At 42.5% G+C, this 13,281-nt stretch overlaps 2 pseudogenes; one reads left to right on the forward strand and one right to left on the reverse strand.

Annotated features, from left to right (window-relative positions):
* The first annotated feature begins 1,293 nt into the window (after positions 1–1,293).
* Positions 1,294–2,967, forward strand: LOC140359933 (tripartite motif-containing protein 16-like; annotated as a pseudogene).
* A 1,907-nt stretch (positions 2,968–4,874) lies between these two features.
* LOC140359213 (N-acetylneuraminate-9-phosphate synthase-like) lies at positions 4,875–10,493 on the reverse strand (annotated as a pseudogene).
* Positions 10,494–13,281: the final 2,788 nt, after the last annotated feature.

Here is a 13,281-nt window from a genome sequence, read left to right on the forward strand (position 1 = left end):
GTAAAAGATTCAGTTTGAGTCATCTGGACACTGGAATACAAGCCTGGACTTTGTACTTAGAGGCAGCAGAACATGCAGCAGAGCTATTATTACAAGCTTTACTGTTGTGTCAGTGCGTGGTAAAACCTAAAGTTATATTAACTTTAGAGGAATTAGATTTTGTGCTGAGTTAGCTGCTTTGTGATATAGATCATTATTTTATTATTCATTGTTTTGTGTTGCACCTTAAGCTCAGACAATGGTAATAAACCTTTTCTGATTCTGTTCTTAGTGGATTTGTTATTTACCAAAATACTTTTGAAAATAGTTGTCATATGCTGCCATCTACTGGCTCATTGTGGTACAGCAGTGAGGACAAACCTGAAAGACCAGCTGTAGTTTTAATGCACTGTCCAGAGAGTGACTGCTTTAAATGTATTAAATATGCACTACGTCACTTTTCTAGCGGGAGCTCTGTCACCTGCTTGTCTCCATGGAGATGTTTTTGCTTTGGCTTCAAAGTCTAACTGCATTAAATAAACGTTTCATGCATTTATTTGATTACAGCTGTTTTTCTTGCTGAACAATGTCTTGGTTTGGTGGAGTCACTTGTTTTTCTCAAAGGGGAAACAGAAAGATTTAATGGAGATGAAGATGATCAAACCCACAACCAGAAATGTTACATAGTGCACCTTTAAACATTCTGTTCAAAACATGTCTTTATTACACATTTAACATTTTTACAGATAAATTAACAACTAAATTACCAAAAGAATCTCCAAAAAACACACCCACTGCTGCTTAAACTTGCACCAGAACTGGGTAAAACTGAGCTCAAAGAGTTTAAAACTGTCAACTGTAGAGTCCAAAACATCTTTCTGAAACACTTGTAAATTAGAGTTGTAATATAAATGCTGGGTCCAGGAGACATCACAACATTATAAAGAGCTCCAGGTTAATATTGGTGGAAGACAAGTGAGAAATCTATGGTATATTTGACTTTTTACTGTCAAAATGCAGATGTTTGACCTGATTTATGGATCATATTTCTGTGATTACAGAGATATGATCCTTTAGACTTTGGAGCTGTTTTATTTATCTTTTGTAATGTTTTACTTGTGCCCAGTGATTATGTGTCTCTGACTTTAAACTGTTGAGTCTCATTTTAAACTCTAATAAAACATGCTTGTGTCTTTAAAGGTTTGCTGCTTGATGCTTCCTGGTTCCTCCTCAGATCTGCACAGACCTGTGGTGCAAGCCTGGCTCCTCCCACAGCTCTCACTCACTCTAAGTTTCATTTGTGTCAAAGTCTAACTCGCACTCGCTCTGATCCAGGAGAGATGGCACAGAAAGCAGTCAACCAAGAAGCCTTCTTCTGTCCCGTGTGTTTGGATCTACTGAAGGATCCGGTGACTATTCCCTGTGGACACAGCTACTGCAGGACCTGTGTCCAACACCACTGGGACCAAGAGGACGAGAAGCAGCTCTACAGCTGTCCCGAGTGTCGCCAGAGCTTCAGCCCCAGGCCTGTCCTCATCAAACACATCATGTTAGCAGGTGTAGTAGAATAGCTGAAGAAGACTGGACTCACAGCGCCCCCTGCTGACCGCTGCTATGCCGGACCTCAGGATGTGTCCTGTGATGTGTGCACTGGGAGGAAGATGAAAGCTGTCCAGTCCTGTCTGCAGTGTGTGGCTTCATACTGTGAGAGCCACCTCCAGCCTCATTATGATGCTGCAGTGTTACAGAAACACCAGCTGGTGGCGCCGTCCCACAAGCTCCAGGAAAACATCTGTTCTCAACACAACAAAGTGATGAAGATGTTCTGCTGCAGCGACCAGCAGAGCATCTGTTACCTCTGTGTGGACCAGCACCGGGGCCACGACATAGTGTCCTCTGCCTCAGAGAGGGCCCAGAAACAGGCAGAGCTGCCGGCCAGGAGGGCCCTGCTGCTCCAGAGCCTCCAGGACAAAGAGACAGACCTGAAGAGGCTCAAACAGGAGGCCCAGGACATCAGCCGCTCTGCCCAGACAGCAGTGCAGCACAGCAGGGACAGCTTCAGAGAGATGGTCCTTCTCCTGGAGAAAAGAGGCTCTGAAGTGGAGCAGCAGATCCTCTCCCAGGAGCAGACCCAACTGAGCCAAGTCCAAGAGCTCCAGGACCAACTGCAGCAGGACGTGACTGAGCTGAAGAGGAGCATCTCTGAGCTGGACACACTGTCCCTCACTCCGGATCATAACCAGTTTCTACAGCTCTACGCTTCACTGTCCACAGACACACAGAGCACAGAGCCAGCCAGGATTCAGACCGGGCCCCGGAGCGACTTTGAGGAAGTGACCAGAGCTGTGTCAGAGCTCAAGGATAAACTCCAGCTCACTGTCTCCAGCTGAACCCGGCTCCAGAGAGGACTTCTTACAATATTATACTGAAATCACTCTGGACCCAAACACAGCTCAGACCAGACTGTCTCTGTCTGATGGAAACAGAAGAGTAACAGTTATGAGAGAAGACCAGAGTTATCCTGATCATACAGACAGATTCAGTCACTATCCTCAGGTCCTGAGCAGAGAGAGTCTGAGGGGCCGATGTTACTGCGAGGTGGAGTGGAGCGGGGAGTGGGCTGATATCGCTGTCGCAGATAGAAATATTCAGAGAAAAGGAGGCGATAGTAAATGTGGATTTGGACTCAATGATAAATCCTGGGCCTTAAACTGTGACAAAACCCGTCCTTCATTTATATTTAACTCAGTCGAGTCCCAGGTCTCAGGTCCGGTCTCGTCCAGAATCGGGGTTTACCTGGACCACAGTGCAGGGGTTTTGGAGTTTTACAGCGTCTCTGAGAGTTCCATGAGCCTCCTCCACAGAGAACAGACCACTTTCACTCAGCCTCTCTGCACTGGAGTCAGGATTTATCATACTGGAGCCACTGTACATTTCCCTAAACTCAAATAACAGCTTTGTTCTCCACAGTTTAGGACCAAATCAGTGCCTTTCATTTTTAACAAATGATTTAAAGCTTTAAAAGACTCTTTGTGAGAGTTGCCCGAAAAAATAAATATTGACTAAAAATTATTATAAAAACAGGATAAAACAGGAACAATATTGAACATTTCCTGAATAATCTTAATGAAAAGACTGTTTTTGACGATCATGGTATAAAAATCAAGTTTGAAATTATAGTATTTATTGAAATACTTTAGAATAAAAATCATAACAGAAACATGACTTATTAAAACAATTGACACATTTTGAGTTAGAATGTGGTACGACCTTTTGTTGAACTCACCTGCAACAAAACACTGTCATTTAAACTATTAGTGTAAAAACAAACTCATATTCTCTGGATCAGACTCTGTTTTCAACTAACTTTTTATCAATTCAAATGTTATTCCTGGTGTAATGTAACTATAACTCTTATGTATAACTCTTTGCTCTGTCATAATGTAAAAAGTGATGTTATTATCAAAAACTACTCCAATTATACTATTTTTGTTCTGTTTCTCTCCATCGATTTTTTCTGTTGAGTTTGTTATTTAACATCATTGTAAAACGTTGAAATCAGCAGTAAATTCATAAATCCATCTGTTTTTATGTCTTTTTTCAGTCCCAAAAATCTAAAATACATCACACAAAATTGTAACATGAGAAAACAATAAAACATTTGTTTGTTTTTTAATGGGGAAATTGCAGTATTGTAACAGAAAAGTACAAGAACAGCAGCATAAAAATGTATATAAGTCAAATAAAATCAATTTGAGATAATTCATGATTAACATCAATAAGAGCTAAATTAAAGCTTCATTGTGTAATGTTTTTGCTTGTCACCATAGAGATGTTATTGATTTACTTGGAGCAATAAACACACTATGTCATTAAACCTCTTTCATGTGTTTCTCTGACCCGGATTCTTCCCAGAATGTTTGATTTGGTGGAAATAAAAGGGTCAGAGCTTTATTTTTATATTTAACTTCTCCAGCAGCTCGATCGTTTCCTTTTATTGTACAAATAAATAAAGTTAAGAAAAGGAATGCTTGTAATAATTCAACTAAATAAAGGTGTTATCATTATTTGACAAATCCTAATTATTGTGTGATTTACATGGATTTTGACCCTCGTTTACCGTTTGGTTGCTAGGTAACAGTTGTGGAACGATCACATTTGCTGCTCATGTCAAACCAGGAAGTGACGATTAAAACAAAATTGTCAAACTTGGGGAGAAAATCTGCAGAATTCTCAGTAAAATGTTAAATACAATCACGTTGCCTGTGTTTTGTTGGAATGTGCAGTAGTCTGACCTGTCACTCAAAGCACTCAAAGTACACGGCCTCAGTTGTCACGGTAACCCTCCAGGCCGACCTGCTCCTCTGCCCAATCCTTGGCCAAACGTTGCCTCTTGTTCTTCTCCTCCATCAGAATGGCTGCTAACACGGTTACCAACACCGTTCCCGTTAAAATTAGCACCGTTACCGTTTCTGCGATGCAAAGTTCATGTGCTACTTCCACAATCAGACTTCCCTTTAACTCCGCCGGATCGCTGCATCTCAGTTCATGATAATCGTCCAAAAACAACCTGTGAATGTCGTCCAACTTTCGGAAAACCCTTTGTAAGTCGCAGTGGCAATGCCACGGGTTCCCCTCCAGCAAAACATGGGCGTTCGATGCACAGATGCTCAGCAGCGTCTTAAATTGCAGGCCGGAGAGTTTGTTGTACGACAGATCGAGCAGGACAACGTTGCAAAGCCACGTAAAGACCCCGACTTGGATTGAGGCGATCTTGTTCCGACTTAGTTGGAGCATTTCAAGGGAACGCAGAGTGGAAAACGTTCCCAATTCCAAGGTCGTAATGTCGTTTTTGTTCAAATACAAGTGCCTCAAACATGGGCGGGGCCAGGCCCTGGCTTTGGGGCTTGAGCCCTGGATCTTTGTCCAAAAGCCCCAGATGTTTTAATATTTTAAAAATGCATCGTCACATCACTAATTAGCCCTTTGCGAGCAGAAGTGAGATATTCTGAATACATTCATTTCCCTTTCCATAACCGTCCACCACTTCAGGTGTGACACTCTCGTCCTCGTCCACGTCCTCTGTCACAGACTTTCCGAGCAGCTGGAAAATGTCCTCTGCAGCTCCGCCCTTCGGCTCCGCCCCTTTCACCGTCAACATGTCCAGACTCAGGACAGTTCCTTTGGGGATCTTTCCTTTGGCTACCACTGATTTTCCAAGCTGTAAAAAATGAAGGTAGATCCTGACATATCTTAGAAGACATTTTCATGCAGATGTTTGTATAGATTTGAGTCGTATTTGAACCTTGTCATGGCACGTCTTCTCGCACGCTAACATCAGCTCGATGCCACTGCCAAATGCTCTCTCCACCAAACGGATGGAACGCACCAACTCAGCCAGCTCAGTGGGAAGTCAAGACGCTTCATGGTCATTACCCTTCCATGTCCAAAGTCACGTGTCGCTCCACAATCTTTGCCCCTAAAGCCACAGCTGCCACTGAAATACTAATGCCGGTCTCGTGGCCGGAGTAACCGATGGGTATATCTGGAAACTCTTTCTGGTATTCCTGTAGATTACACACTGTAAGTACTTTAACATAAGAGAAGTAAAGACAAAGTGTGGAACTAAAAATGTTGCTGCCTCGTGCTTGAATTGAACAGTGTGGCCTCAATACAAATGCTGTGTTACTGTAATGACTCTGAGGTTGACATCCTCGGCGTCCAGAGGATAGACACTGGTGCACTGCAGAATGCCAAAGTTCTGCTTGTACTTCTTCACAGTCTGATATACGCGCCGCATTGTCTCCATGGACTGCATCCCACTGGACACCACCATCGGACGTCCTGACATCAACACAGCATTAGAATGTATTACTTCAGTTACAATCCCAGAACACATCATTACAATACAAACTAGTGTCACAAATACTCACATTTCAAACAAGCTCAATATTGATTGCAATACAACAATATAACAACAAAAGTCAATTGTAGAAAAAGATTCAGTCGTAGTTATCTTGACATTGTTTTAAAAAGACAAACAAAAAGAGATGTTTCTACTCTACAGTCACATCGCACGTCATCACAGATCTACACGTTTAGAGCGACCAAAACAGGAAGAGCAGCACAAAGTTTGTGAGCCTAATATGCTCCATTTACATGATACAAGTTTCCCTTTGAACTACGAATTTAAGAGAACAAGTGTTACATCGTTAACCTTAACATAGACACATTTATTCATTTAGGAAACAGTCTTCAATTTGTATTTATTTTTAAATACAAATAAACAATTTCACATGATTTGAAATACTTTATATTTGGCAAGTTCTTTAAATGTCATGATATTTAATTTGACACATTTTGATGGACCTATATGCCTGATTTGATTCATCAGGCATAGGCCTAATTTCTGTAGTGAAACTATATCATGATTAAGGTCTTGAAAGTAGAACCCCACAGCTCAACACAATAGCTCATGTATGGAAGTATCAAGGAAAAGTACATTATAAATAATACATCTTTAGTTTTGTTTGTGATTTTGTTTGAAGCATCTCACCCGTTTGTGCAGTTTTCTCCAGATGAGGGAAATTGTTTGCATCAAGTGAGGCCACTTTGATGAAAGGCACATGGAGTTCATGGAGAAACTCTCCTGCCATCTACAAAACAAGCAACACGTCTGTTCCACAAGCTAACCAGCTCCTTCATTTGTATTATGAAGCTAAAGTCTCTCTCACCTCATCCATCCCTGACGCAGTCAAGAAGATTCACACCTCTTTGGCATATTTCTGACACTCCTTGTATTGCTGGTGACTGAACTCTAGGTGGCGCTTGTGCTCTCCGTAAGTTTTGCCCCATGAATGTTTGGAGGTGTAAGGGCTCCAGGGCCTTATGTTGAACTTGTACTCCAGCTCACTCTTCTGAAATGTGGCACAGTCAGCTCCGCAGTCCTGGACAAATCCAAGCATATTTATGAATGAAAGTGAAGGCAAATCTAAATATGTTAACCATTACTATATTGTATAATCAACTATATTCATTTGACAAAACTGTTTTACAAAACTGTATTAAAAGTACAACCAACTATATTCATTTTAGACTGTGACACTTGGGTTAACTCCTGATACGCACAACACATAGTCCATTGTCCCATTTGAGACACTCACTGCTCCTTTTGAGACATTCTCTGATAAGGACGGACACCTTCAGCAGCTGCAAACATCAAGGCCACAGACGTGCCAAAGAGCTCATGGAAGAAGACTGGAAGGAGGCGTCAACCGTCATGTTTTGCCTAATATCTGAATGTTATAAATATAACGCAGAGCAGGGATTTCGGCGCGTCCGGACCACGCCCGAGTGAGTCGCCGGTCATATTTGCATAGGGACAGATTTGGTAAACTATCTGTATTATTCTTGTAAATGGTAGAGATTAAACATCTGATTGATTTTAACTTCTGTTTCTTGTCCCTCTTTCATAAACGAGCACGGCAACAAAAGACACCGTCAATTATGATGAATGTCTGACTTGCATTCACGCATTAACTAGGCTATAGCCAGCAATATTACTGGAGAGCTGACATTCTCCATTTGGCAAAAGAGTGGAGCGTGTAGGGAAAAAGGGCCGCAGACAATCTAGAAATGCTCCAGAGTTGGGCCATAAGGGTCTTCACTGTTCCTTTGTATCGATTCCCTCGATCACAAGTCACTCATTGATGTAGATGCTTCAGATGCCATAAATATCGGCAGGTGCTCAGTCAACTTCAACTTCTAGTGTGAAATGTAAGACTTTTAACACCTTTTTAAGACCTTAGCCCGAAAAATAAGACCAAAACAATATTGTTTTAAATGAAAATATATTGAAATGATACATTTTCTAGGCCTGCTATCTGCTATCTAAGCACCAGGTAAAACAATCTTAGCTCATTTATTGAATGAAATACATGAAAATATAGGGTTTTTATGGAGACCTTCTTTTTTTTTCATTTTCTAAAATATGCATCCTAATTTACTCTTACAATAACGTCTAATCTGGAGGTCTCTTTCAAGTACAGGTGAGTTGGTGTCACGTTGGACAGCGGTAGCTTCCTCTGAGTGTGCCCCGCCCGCAGGAGCACGGTGCGGGAGCTGCGCTCTGAAGGGCCACGCTCAGGTCCCTCCTTCACGGCACTCATCAGTCGTGACTCCAGCACTTTGTATGAGACGGGCCTTAGCGCACAGACACAACAACTTTTGCTACAAAGGCTATCGCCTGTTATAAGTTTTTGTAGCTTTTAAAACGGGCAGCGATGCTTATATATTGTGCCACATTTGTTGGATTTGCATTACTGCGCAGTGAGCTCACCCGTCAGTCACTATATTCATTTTATTTTGTCCACATTTGATAAAAGGAAACTCCAAGCCTTGAAATCATTATTTTTACGTCCCTGTCATCATGACAGGTACCGATTTTGGTACCTGTCATGGCTAATTCTGAATCGGTCACAAGGAAAGGAAAACAGAATAACATAATTAATGAAAAATGAACTTTTATTAACATGTCTCTTTATCATTTACAGGCTGAGAAATAGATTTTCAAAGTTAGGGGCCAGGGAGGCCCCCTACCTAAAAAAGTTAGGGGCCCCACAAGCACGCGCGGCATCGCGGCATCATAAGAACAAGATAAATGTGTTGTTTTAAACCTGGTTATTAGCATGTAAAACAATTTAAAGTACTTTTATCTGTTATTTGATATGAAGAGCACAAATACTGAACCATATAAACCAGAGATCATGATCTTTAAAACTGTTTAATTTAATATAATAATGTTTCTTAGATACAAAATAAATACTGTTTACAGCATTTGACACAAGGAGATCTTGTGGAATATATAAAATCACAGCCTACAAAATAAACTACTAACATATAAACATTGGCCCGATGCTAACAACTCCAAAGGGGGCGGGGCCCTTGGGGCCCTTGATACTTCCACATTGACATTGTCCCTAATGTGCAAAATTACAGCTTTTGTTGCAAACAACTTTAAAAAGACTGAATTGTGAACTGAGGAGAGATTGACGCCGCCAACCTCGATATCACTTGTGGCGCAAAATTAGATCGGGCATTTCCGGGTACAACCGAACACAACCGAACGCAGCGGCCAATCAGATGCCCGCTTTCATCGACATTAGATCACGGACACCGCTCGGCCAATGAGAAGCGAGAAGACTGCGAAGTGGCATGTCTGTCAAAACGAAACTTAAGCGATGTTGATGCGCGCGCACGTGCGGAGCTCCGCTGCTTCCTCCTGTAGAACTACAGCAATAATATGTCATGATGTCCGGAGCATTGAGTTTGGAGTCGGTCAAAACTGATTTTTGCGCCGGTCATTGACCGTGTCCGGCCCGTTATTTCGAGGCTTGAAACTCTCAAACTGATATGTTTGACTTAAACAAAGCTGTAACTGTAAAATCAATAGGACTTTGATATGGATTCTGCTTGGATTTCTTTGCTTTATTACAAGTCCCTAAAACTCATTTGTGGTAACTTTACCTTAAGCTTTTAAAAAAGAATTTTCAAACCCCAACAAATGCTAATTTTAGTGTCAATCAGCCGATCCCTCCAGAAACCAGCTAAACTCGTTCATATATTTAACCAAGAAAACCAAGGTGGAATTTAAAATCTGAATTCTTCAGTCTAAAGCTACTTTTACTTATCGTGAGCGTAAAACAGACACAGCGTCACAGAAGTTCCAGCCTATTGTTGTTTATGCTCCAAAGTCTTCAGGAACAGCTTGGGCTGTAATCGGGGGTTATTTTTTCAGGCGTTTGAGGAAAAATAGGCATAAGGGGTAAAAACCTGCCCGTTCATAAGTGACTGCTTCCTCCGCTCATGCCAAACAGAAGAAATGTCTTGTTAGACCTCAAAGTTTGGAGGCTCCATAGACTGTAGAATGAGTTCCTTCTACAATCTACTATCAAAGGAGGCCGAGGCGACCCATACGGGACTGACCGCCACCGGGGCTCCTGGTTCTGGGCTGACCTCAGCGTCCCCAGGCTCACCACTGAAAACACTGCTGTCCTGCGCTGTGGCTCCAGGTGCACCGGACTCTTCTTATTTAATAACCTGAACATCTCCCACACAAACATGCACATTCGTTATTGAATTTAGACAAATCTGCGCGGAAAGCAAGATCAAATGAGGTGCTTCACAAGAACTGGGAGGGGCCACGTTATAAGCCACAAATACAGGCAGGTGCACCAAAGTGAGACTGCTCCTACTGGAGTATAAAGCAGAACTACTAGCAGAACATTAGACCGCTTTTAAGTCTGGCCCCAGAGCTATGGGTTTGTTCTTCTTCTCTGGAATGTTTGAAGGAAAATCTTTGGAAGACAAAAAGATGATTTTTAACCATTGAACACAATATTACCTTTGCCATTTTCATCATCTTCTTCACTATTTCAATGTCTCCTTGGTGATTTTGTCCAATCTCTGCAATAATAAATCATCCTCCCCGGACACAACTCAAACTTTAAAGGCATTTTGTCTTAATTGTGCGAGTTCAAGAGACAAACAAACTGTTCTATATCAATAAGGCACAGAATGTGAAGGAGAACTATGTTCCTGATTCCACTGAATATAAGCAGGTTCATGTTTAGCTGCGCCTCCTCTGGATGATTGCCCAGAGTTGGTGTCCAATGAGAGAGTAGAAAACACGCCCAGCAGTCTCGTGCAGACTCATAAGGTTAAACGGAAAGTGCAAAGTCAGGTAGACAAAAAGAATAAAAGGATTGTTTGAAGCATGTTATTTTTGATCATCAATTATTTGTTGAATCAACAACAACTTGAGTTGAGCATCAAGCGACTTCAATGACATTGTCTCATTATTTTCCCCACTAAATAAGCATTTCAAGTACTATGACAAGTTAGACCACACATGACATTAAAATAGAGTTGTGAACAGGAATATTGACCTGAACATTTACACCAAGATGTACAATTTCTTGAAAAAGTAACTGTAACTAAATGCCACCTCTGCTGTTCTGTTCAACGTGTTGTGGAGGAGGAGCTCTCTCAGAAGGCAAAAAGGCCATGGTCTGTCTTTACACATTACTATATGTAACTGCACTAAAACCACATCATATTGGCCCCAATGAACCCCTCCCTTTCTTTTGGGGCTGAGCCCCGGATGTTTAGAATGTCTGGCTCCGCCTCTGGACCAACTCGGGGTCGTACAGAAAGGTCGGAGGTCAGAGATGCTGCTGCAGAATACATTTTTATTTTCATTGAGGTTTTGGCCAAAAAAACATCGGAAAATCCACTAAAACAGGAAAAATGAAAACATGTTTTTTTTTAGAATCTCCGTTTTTGACGTCGGCAAAACAACGTATTAAAAAACTCTGGCCTTAGGTAAAACTGGCAACTCTAAATTGGCCCCATGGACAGGTGTTGAAAATGAGCATATTCTGCTATAACACTGAAAACATTGCATCTGGTTCGTCCAATGTTATGTCCATAATAAATAAAGTACCACAGCGCTTGCTCGTGCCGCAGCACTTCTCGCTCGTGCCGCCCACGGCGCCCGCACGGTTTGTCCCACCTCCATCCTTCAACCTCAGCCCAGCGAGAACACTGGCTTCATATGACTCTTCTCCCAACTCACTTTTGAACATGTGTGATTCATTCTATTCACTTTATAAATATCGTCTCTTTTTACCGGATGTATGAGTCGACCCACACGTTTGAAACCAATAAATAAAACCATGTTTCCGTCATGTGAGTAACGTGTGATCGGGCTCAGACCGTGTCTCCAGACGCTCCAGGTCGATGTGGACTGGATTTCCGATGCAGGACATTTGCTGTTTGCGTTTCCACTCGGGAAGCTCCACGGAAACCAACGACTCGACGCCGAGCGAGGCGAGTTTCACCGACTTCACGATCCGGGACATCACCTGCTGCAAAGTGGGAAAAAACCACATGAATGATACGTCTGCGTGAATGACAGCCAAGCAATCGGATTCACTCTCTCTCTGTGCACCTGCTTTTTTGTTCTGATGCTGTTGGCCTGGTTTAAACACTTCTCTTGCATTTGAGCGCTCGCCGGTCCATTCATCTGTGCAACTGACACATCAAATCATTCAAACACGTATGAACGACAACAGCAAAAAGAGAAAAACCCTGTGCGCGGCGTCGCTTTTTCCCTGTACCTCCGCTTTCCCACGACTTGTATATCGACTCCACCTTCTCCAGCGCTTTGATTTCCTCTTCAATCTCCTGCATTACAATACAATAAGTCCAAAAGTACATTATACGGTATAAGAGCTGCATTTTTGTTAGAATTTACCCGAATCTGGTTTTCCAACTGGCTCGCCTCGTCGTCCACGCCCGCGTCGTCGGGTTGTCTCACCTGGACGACGGAGGCCGACTCCAAGAGCAGCTTCTCTTCTTGTAAACATTCAGACAGTTTGACCGCCATGTCCTGGGGGAAGTGCTCCAACTGTGTCTGGAGACGTTCCAACACAGTCCAATGCAAAGGGTGAAGGATGCGTCGAAACGTGCACGAAGGCAATAGAAGATTAGAACACATTTAACATTATAAAGAGTATTGAGTTACCTAGTGTATAATCCGACACCAAAAGAGCTATGAAATAAGACGTGTAATCTTTCAAATGAGGGTGTGAAGTCACGTCTCTGCAGCTTTTGTATGTAAAAAGTGAGCTAAACGAGCTAAGCTCCCAACCCTGTGAAGATTGCCGAATGTCGAGTAAACAAACTCACTTCACCGATCGGTTCATGACACAAACTTGAGCTCTATGTTATTAAAATACTTCCTGTATTTCGAACTAACGTCTAGTCATTGGAAACGTGAACAGAGCCTGAGCTACAAACACAGACTTGTCTCTAAAAGGTAGTTTTCAAGTCCGTTTGTAGAGACTTGGCGCTGCAGTTGCTTGGCTTCTCCTCTGCACATGCTCAGTCGGGGCACAATCTTCAAACATCCAAGATTCAGACGCAGGTTTCTTCAGCTTAGTTTGAGGCTGTGTGGTCCTCAGAGCATGTGCAGAGCTCTAAAAGCTCATGTTAGAGGGCGGAGCACGAACCGGCCTCTGAACACGGCCACAGACTGAGCCGCGGCGGGAGAAGAAGAACCAAGCTTCCCGCAGTACTGCTCAGCGACCCGTAGAGGCCGCTAAAAGACACCGTGACTTCATTTTGAGCTACAGCGGCAGAAGTGAGGGGGAAACGGGCTGATTTGGACTGTATTTCGTAACAATTTAAATAATGGTTGTGACACACGGGACATTTTTGATTTTATTGGTCGATCACTGC

The sequence above is a fragment of the Eucyclogobius newberryi genome, unplaced genomic scaffold (assembly GCF_026437365.1).
Source record: "Eucyclogobius newberryi isolate DKJ021-1_F unplaced genomic scaffold, fEucNew1.0.hap1 SCAF_14, whole genome shotgun sequence".
Taxonomy (NCBI): Eukaryota; Metazoa; Chordata; class Actinopteri; order Gobiiformes; family Gobiidae; genus Eucyclogobius; species Eucyclogobius newberryi.